The following is an 8,721-nucleotide window of genomic DNA, read 5'->3' on the forward strand; positions in this document are numbered from 1 at the left end:
TCCCCACTCCACCCCCTCAAAGAGGCCAAGAAGCCCAGGAGCCGGATGCTGGCTCGGGGAGCTCTGCAGGGTCAGGGAGTCTGCAGATCACGCCACACCCCACAGTCAAGGAAGTTGACCTCCCCGAGGTCCCCAAATTCCTCAGCCGATCTCTGGCATCAGTTCGCCCTCCAGCAGCACCTCGTCTTCAGCGTCCGGCAAGCCCGGGGAGCCTCGGGCACACGAGGGCTGTGTCTCAGGACCTGCAGCATAGGTCCTCACTGCCTCGCTCCATCCAGCAGGTGGGCGATGCTACATCCCGCACGCCAGCCTGGACATCAGAACAGCGACACGTACAAGAGCTTCATGCTGAGCTGGGTGGGCGGGCGTCCCCTTGGTCCCCTCACTCACACCTCTCTGGGTACAGAACTCTCCTGAACGGCTACTCGGACAAGAGGCCATCTGTGGACCCTCCAGGCAGCGTGCCCAGCCCTGGGAGGAGGCAGATGACCCCCACAGCCCCCGCTGCGCAGGGAGGAAACTGAGGCAGCCTCCTCGTCCCTGGTCACCTCGGGCTCCGTGAGGGTGAAGAGCAGTGATTCTGAGTCCCCCGTTCACGGCTGGACTTGGTCACTCAGAGCTGAGTGGCCTTCAGTGCTGGGGCCGCTGCTCCCCTGCAAAGTGGGGCGAAATCACTGAGTGCCCAGAGGGCTCCCTAATAACAGTAAGTGCCCCCAACACCGGCCCATATGGGTGGTGGGCCCCCTCCGGCCCCTCCTCCTCCAGCCAGGACCGCAGCCAGGAACAGGCTGGACCTTGGGTCCGGGGTACTGTGAGGAGACCAATGTGGGGTGGGGGGAGAGGAGGAGGACAAGGGGGGGCCTGACCTTCTCCCTGCCCGGACTGGGTGTCTACTGCCCCCTCCAGGTCCCCCTGACCCAGCCATGCCCCGAGCTGGACCCTGGGATGGAGCGTGGAGACGAGGAGAGCGGGTGGGGCTATATTCAGTGACCCACGTGTCCCCCCAGATGTCCGACCCACCCAGCCCGGCGTCCTGCAGCCCACCTGCCGGGGGAGGGTGGGCCTACGGCTCAGGGAACGCGGCGGGGGCGTCGTAGAGCAGCTAGCAGGGGTTGGGACATGGGACCAGCCGCGCGGGGAGCCGTAGGCGTTGCGCATGCGCTCTGTGGGGCGCGGTCACGTGCACGCAGCATCCTGGGTCTTGTGTGCGCGCCCGGCCGTGAACGTGAGGCCGGGTAGCCACGCGGGAGGGAGGCCAGTACGACCCTGAGCGAGTCCTCCCCACATGGTCCAGAGGGGAGAGCCCGGGGGCGTCCTCGCAGAGCTGGGCTGATGCAGGTCCGCGTCCAACCCGTCACGAGGCCGGAAGAGGCAGGGTCTGCCTGGGGCTGGGAGGTGGGCAGAGTCCAGAGGAGCGGGGATGGTTCCCGCCTCCCCCGCCAGCCTCAACCCTCCCATGGGGCTTACTCTGGGATGAGAGCCCCTCAGATCCTGGAGGACCCCTGCCCACCCCTTCCCATGTGGGGCTGATTCCTCTGGGTGTCTCCATGAGGGCACATGTGAGCGCGTGCACACACACACACTCACACACTGACTGTCCTGCCGGGGGTCAGAGGGGAGTGCACACGGGGGAGGAACAAGGGGTGAGAAGGAGGGGGTTGGGGGCAGCTCTGCCACGGGGCAGGGATAATGACCCCCTAGCAACATCCTGGCCCTAGCATAGGGAGGTGAGAGATGCCGGGCTGATGGAAGGGGTGCGCAGGGGTCTGCCTGGCCTGAGCCATCACTAGAGCTGCCTGGAGAAGACAGGGTCTGGGCCCTGTGTCCACTACTCTTGGCACCGGGCACTAGGATGAGACCCCCTCCCTACTGTGGAGGGGCTACAGGAGAGGAGGCCTCAGCTTACTTCTCTGTAAAGTGGGTGCACAGACGGGGTGATCCCTAAGGTCCCATAAGGTTGCAGAGGAGTCTGCTGACCTTGGTTCTCCATCCCTGACCCATTGTGCTCTGAGTCCTTGGAAAATGCTTTGTACCCCCTGAGGCCCTTCTGAGCAGGGGACAGCCTGGGGACTTGGGGGACTGGGGACCTGGGGTGCAGAAGGTGGCAGAGACTGGACCACTCATCGGGGACCAGGGGCAAGACCCTCCTTGTTGGCGCCTGGGGGTCCTCATTTGGAAGCGGGTGGAGTCACTGCCCTGGTTGGGATGAGGAGGCCTCCGGAGTGAACTGCACACCAGGACAGTGGAGGGAACGAGGGGAGCAAGAGAGGCTCTGAGGTCCCTTTCGTCCCCCAGGAGCCGGCAGGTCCTGCTCCTTTGCCCCCTCGGCCCCGGTGGAACCACTGCCTTGAGGACCCCCAACAAGTTCTGTGGTTAGTTTTCTGGTCTCCTGCCTGGGGCTGCAGTTCCTGGGCTGACCACCAGGAGGCAGGCTGTGCGCACGCTACTGGATGGAGCAACTGGAGCAGGGAAGGGACACCCGGGGTCATTCTGGGCGTCCCCCTGCCGCGGATCCAACATGCACCATTTATTGTTAGCCTCCAGGCCCACAGTGTGAGCTGCTCAGAGGCGGGAGGGGGCTCTGAGACCCCCTATAGATCATTCAGCTACTGTCCCCCTGCACTCACCCTGAGCAGGGGCTGTGTTAGGCCCGGGGGCGGTGCTGACATGACAGATGGTCCCTGCTCTGCAGGAGCTCACAGCCTGGAGGGGCAGATGGACACGAGCAGGAAAGCAAATCCACGTGAGAGAGAAGAGCAAGTGCTCTAGGGAAATGAGTCAGGGCCCCGGAGGAAGGGCCGGGAGCCCCTGGGGGTCTAAAAGGCTCCCTGGTGACATTGATGCCAGGACCAGAAAGACAAGAGCAGCCAGCCCTGCACACTCTGTGAGCAGTGATCTGGGGGGGAGCTCAAAGGTGCAGAGACTCGGAGGCAGAAGAGAATTTGGCCGGAGAGCAGGTGAGACAGGAGCCAGTGTGGCTGGAGAGAGCGGGGAGGAGCGGAGGTGGGGGGATGGGGGAGGCAGGGTCAGACCCGGGGCTGGAAGGACGTCCTGGTGTCCGTGCCACGCGACAGCATCCCCTAACTTAGCGCTTACAAGGACAGACACTGCCCCTCTCAGTGTCTGTGACCAGGAGGCAGGCTCAGCTCAGCTGGGAGCCTCTGCCCCGAGGTCCCCCAGGAGGCTGGGCTGTGGTCTCAGCTGAGGCTCAGTCAGGGTGGGGTCTGTCTCTGAGATCATTCTCGGGTTATTGGCGGGATTCAGTTTGGACGGGGGCTCGGGTCTTTCCTGTCTGTGGGCCGGGACCCAGTGTCGGTTCTTTGCACTGGAGCCCCTTAGGGCAGCTCGTTAATACCTGATCTTGCTTCTCTAGAACATTGGACCAGAGACAGAGAGAGACAGAGACAGGGAGAGAGAATGAACACAGGAGGGAGGGAACCAGGCAGAAAGTCACAGACTTTTCATAAACCAGTCTTGGAAACAACCGCGCATCCCTTTTGCCCAATTCTATTTGTTTGAACCCAGTCCCAAAGCCCATCCACCCTCAGGGGAGGGACGACACAGGCATGTGTGGCAGAGGCAGGGAGGCTGGGAGCCGTCGTGGGGCGGCCCACCCACAGGCCGAGGTGAGACACCTGGACCTGAGTTTAAACATGACAGGAGGACCTGGAAGGTTGTTGCTAGAGGGGGAATGATGTCAGAGTGTCATTACTTTCACCCCTCCCGGGGGTGCTGAGAAAGAGATAGGAGGGGAAGCGACTGTCCCTAGACCCCCGGGCAGACCCAGGCCTGTGTGAGTTGTATTCTGTGCTACACCAGCCCTTTCCGTGGTCCTCCCACTGCTAAGTCTGTGCATGAGCTCCGTGTGATCCCAGCCCACGGGTTTTACAGGCACCGTAGGTGTTCATAGGTGTCTACACCTGATGACATTTCTAGGAAGCAGATGTTAGAATGACCCCACTGTGCAGGTGGGGAGACTGGTGAGGCCCTGAGAGGCACACAGCCTGTCCAGGGTCGCATCACTGGTGACAAGGAGGAGCCGGGTCTGAGCCCAGCTGTGTCCCCAGAGCTGGGGTCCTGGCGGCACCCAGGCCTCCCTGTTGGTGTCACCGTGCAGGGACACAGCATGGGGTGGGGGTGAGCAGTCAGCAGCCCGGAAGGGCCCTTGGGGAGCTCATGTCTGAGCAGGAAGCCCGAGTATGGGGACCCTAGGAAGTGACCTCACTTCCCCGATGACAGAGCCCAACAGAACTCGGAACCCGGTCACCAGGCACCACGTTCTAGAGAAGCCCCTGCCCAGCTCGCTCGGCCAGAGCCCTGGAACGAGCAACGTGCCCTCCTGCTGCGTCCTGAGGCCGCGGTCACAGACGCATCTCGCCATTTCCCCGGAGGCACCCTAAGGTGACACAGGTAGGCCCAGGGCAGCCCATTCCCGACCAGGCTGCCTCTGGGGTCCCACCTGGGGAGCTCTGTGTCCCCTCCCTGTGTGCGTGGAAGGGAGGGTTCGTGCCTAGTTGGCCTGCCCCGATGAGGGGCCAGAAGCCTGGTGGGCCAGTCGTGTTGACCCCCCAGGTCAAGGTCACGGGGTGGGAGGTGGGGAGCTGGGGCGGCGCCCTTCTGCCCGAGATTTATCCCCAGTCCTGGAGATGGGTCTCACTTCATCCCGGGTAAGGTCTGTGCAGACACAGGTGGGTGCCTGATCTGGGAGCAGAGGGTCCAGTGGGCAGAAAAAGCATCAGCATCGGGCGGGCAGGGCTCTGAGTCCTCAGGGCCACTGCCGGTCACTGTCTTTGCAGAGCTCCACTCGGGAGATCAGTGAGGCTGGTCGACGGGGACACTCCCTCCGTCTCCCTGAGTGAGGGGTATCCACACGGCCCACGAGGGCAGCACAGGCTGGGGCGAGCGCCAACATGAAGGGGTCTCCAGAACGAGGACCCCAGATGGCCTGGGAAGGTCACCTGCACCCGCTCCTGTGGAGACCCAGAGCCAGCCCTGGACCCGCCAGCCCTGCAGGGAGGACCGGCTCCGGCTCCGCCCTCAGTGCCGGCTCTGACCCACACCTTCTACCTGCTCCCCCCAACCCAGAACTTTCCTTCCCCTCCCCTGTTATTTCTGTTCTGTTTTTGCTTTTTTAATTTTTACTTTTTCATTTTACATTATTTGCGATGTCTTTTATTTTAGGCCTTAATATAGTGGCATTTAATTTTTTTTTTTTTTTTTTTTTTTTTTTTTTTTTTTTAATGAGGATCTTGAATCAGATGCGTATGTTTGATTGATTGATTGATTGATTTTGGCTGTGTTGGGTCTTCGTTTCTGTGCGAGGGCTTTCTCCAGTTGTGGCAAGCGGGGGCCACTCTTCATCGCGATGCGCGGGCCTCTCACCGTCGCGGCCTCTCTCGTTGCGGAGCACAGGCTCCAGACGCGCAGGCTCAGCAGTTGTGGCTCACGGGCCCAGCCGCTCCGCGGCATGTGGGATCTTCCCAGGCCAGGGCTCGAACCCGTGTCCCCTGCATTGGCAGGCAGATTCTTAACCACTGTGCCACCAGGGAAGCCCCTAGTGGCATTTAATTTTTTACATTTTAAATCGTGCACTTCATGAGCATCGAGTACATTCACAGTCACGTGCATCCTTCCCCACAGTCTCGGGGCAGACTGTTTCACTCGCAGAAGGAAAACCTGACCCAAAGTGCTCACTCCCTGGCCGCTCTCGCCTTTTGAGAAGGACCACATTCTGTCTACAGAATGTGTATCTCCCAGGGCCTCTCACTTTCTGAGATGGCCCACGCTCTGTCTATGGAGTGTGTATCTCCCTAAAGAAAGCTACTTCTTACCTAAAAAAAAAAAAAGAAAGAAAAAGAAAACAACCCAAAGCGCTCACTCCCCATTCCTCCCTCTCCCAGCCCGCAGCCCCTAATCTGCTTTCTATCTCTGTGTCTTTACCTGTTCTGGAAGTTTCCTATAAATGGACTCATGCTATTGGCGTCTTTTTATGTAGTCTACATATTTTACGTGGGGACTGGTTAATTTTTGTTTTCTTTTTTTACTTGAAGTAGCATTTTTGTTACATGAAAGGGACATGCCAGATGGATTAAAGATGAGAGGTACAAATTGAAGTCTCTTTTGTAAATATGTGTGCGATCTCAGGGTAGAGACCCCTGTTCTGAGTATGGCCCCAGAGCCAGAAGACAGAAGGGAAACGCCTGGCTGTTCCCATGGCCAAACAGAAACAAGAAACACGTAGAAAGCTGGGAAGACAGACCACAAACTGGAACAGCATTCCTCACATCCCAGGGCCAGAGAAAGGTTTGACACCCCTGTGGTCCCCCAAATCTTGAAAGTCAATGTTTTAAAAAGGGACAAAGAACAAACACGTGCAGTTCCAACAAGAGGCAACACACGTGGTCGGTACAGGTCAGAGATGCTTGACCTCCCGATGAGGACATGCAGATGTAAACACCGTGGAGACAGTGTTGTCAACACCACACTGACAGGTTTCTAGTCTGGTGGCGACCAGCCCTGGGGACAATGTGAGGAAGCAGAGGCCCAGCAGATCCTCTAGAGGGAAGCGTGGAAGGACACTCCTCTCTGGGAGAACAGTGCGCAGGACCCCAAAGCTCCACAGGTGCAACCCTTTACCTGCAGAGCTAATCCCAGGAGTTTACCCACAGGAATTCTTGCACAATTTTTCTTTTCTTTTTTTTTAAAATTTATTTATTTATTTATTTATTGTTGGCTGCGTTGGGTCTTTGTTGCTGCGCGTGGGGTTTCTCTAGTTGTGGTGAGCGGGGCTACTCTTCATTGCGGTGCACGGACTTCTCATTGTGGTGGCTTCTTTTGTTGCGGAGCACGGGCTCTAAGCATGTGGGCTTCAGTAGTTGCAGCACGCAGGTTTCAGTAGTTGTGGCTCGTGGGCTCTAGAGTGCAGGCTCAGTAGTTGTGGCGCACAGGCTTAGCTGCTCCATGGCATGTGGGATCTTCCAGGGATCGAACCAGGATCGATCCAGGGATGGAACCTGTGTCCCCTGCATTGGCAGGCGGATTCTTAACCACTGCGCCACCAGGGAAGCCCCCAGTTTTTCAAAGATGCATTCTCAAGAGTACCCATCACAGCACCGGTTGAAATGGCAGGAGATTGGAAACAACACTTATGTCCATGGAGAGGGGATGGGATCCACCAGTCCTGGTCCAAGTCGACAAGTGAATGTCGTGTAGCTGCTAAAGGGGTGCAGGGGTCTCCACGTGCTGGCAGAGAGACCCCAGGGGTGGTCTGACATGAGACACGTGTTGGCCAATGCTCTGCATCCAGGATCCCGGCTGTAAGACCACATATACGTGATGTCAACAGGGAGACACACAGACGTGAATGAAGCTGCATGTGAGAGACACAGAGCCTGAGAGATACACACCAAACCACTCACCATGGTCACCTCTGAGGGTGGGATGTTCATGTCTCTTCTACTTTAGTTGATGCTTCAATTTTTTATAAAGTGAGTGTGTGCATGTGTGTGTATCTGCATGTGTGTCTGTATAACATTTGTGCCTTTCTGCGTATGTGGGTGCACACAATTGTGTCTTGTGCGGATGTGTGCTGTGTGACGTGTATCTGCATGTACGTGTGTGAGTGTATTGTACTAATGTGTGTCTGCCTGTGCTCCAGACCATTCCCACGGCTACACGGTTCTTACTCCAGTTGTGGGTGGTCCCATCTCCACCAGACCCCAAACCTTCTATGAACCCCCGTCCCGGTCACGCAGCCCCTCTGCTGCGGGTGCATCACATGTGGTCACGACCTTATTGTTGAGTTTTAAGAGTTCTTTATATTTTTTGGATATCAGTCCTTTATCAGATGTGTCCCTGCAAAAATTTCCTCCCAGTCTGTGGCTTCTCTTCTCGTTCTCTCGTCATTGTCTTTCACGGAGCAGAAGTTTTTAACTTTAATGAAGTCCAGCTTATCAATTATTTCTTTCATGGATTGTGCCTTGGTGTTGTATCTAAAAAGTCATCACCATACCACATTAACAAATTAAGGAATAAAAACCATATGATCATCTTAATGGATGCAGAAAAAGCTTTTGACAAAATTCAACACCCATTTATGATAAAAACTTTCCAGAAAATGGTCATAGAGGGAACCTACCTCAACACAATAAAGCCCATATATGACAAACCCACAGCAAGTATCATACTTAATGGTGAAAAACTGAAAGTATTTCCTCTAAGATCAGGAACAAGACAAGGATGTCCACTCTTGCCACACTTATTCAACATAGTTTTGGAAGTCTTAGCCATGGCAATCGGAGAATAAAAAGAAAAGGAATACAGATTGGAAAAGAAGAAATAAAACAGCCACTGTTTGCAGATGACATGATACTATACACAGAAAATCCTAAAGATGCCACCAGAAAACTACTAGAACTAATCAATGAATTTGGTAAGGTTGCAGGATACAAAATTAATGCACAGAAATCTCTGGCATTCCTATACACCAACAACAAAACATCAGAAAGAGAAATTAAGGAAACACTCCCATTTACCATTGCAACAAAAAGAATAAAATACCCAGGAATAAACCTGCCTAAGGAGGCGAAAGACTTGTACTCAGAAAACTATAAAACACTGATGAAAGAAATCAAAGATGACATAAACAGATGGAGAAATATACCATGTTCTTGGATTGGAAGAATCAATATTGTGAAAATGACTATACTACCTAAAGCAATC

The 8,721-nt window shown here is 55.8% G+C and overlaps 1 long non-coding RNA gene across 1 annotated transcript; it reads left to right on the forward strand.

Annotated features, from left to right (window-relative positions):
* The first annotated feature begins 2,741 nt into the window (after nt 1-2,741).
* Nucleotides 2,742-5,210, forward strand: LOC102997297 (uncharacterized). Its single transcript, XR_452182.3, has 3 exons — nt 2,742-2,957; nt 4,240-4,410; nt 4,797-5,210. It is a non-coding gene; the product is annotated as an uncharacterized LOC102997297 (long non-coding RNA).
* Nucleotides 5,211-8,721: the final 3,511 nt, after the last annotated feature.

The sequence above is a fragment of the Balaenoptera acutorostrata genome, chromosome 6 (genome assembly GCF_949987535.1).
Source record: "Balaenoptera acutorostrata chromosome 6, mBalAcu1.1, whole genome shotgun sequence".
Lineage (NCBI taxonomy): Eukaryota > Metazoa > Chordata > Mammalia > Artiodactyla > Balaenopteridae > Balaenoptera > Balaenoptera acutorostrata.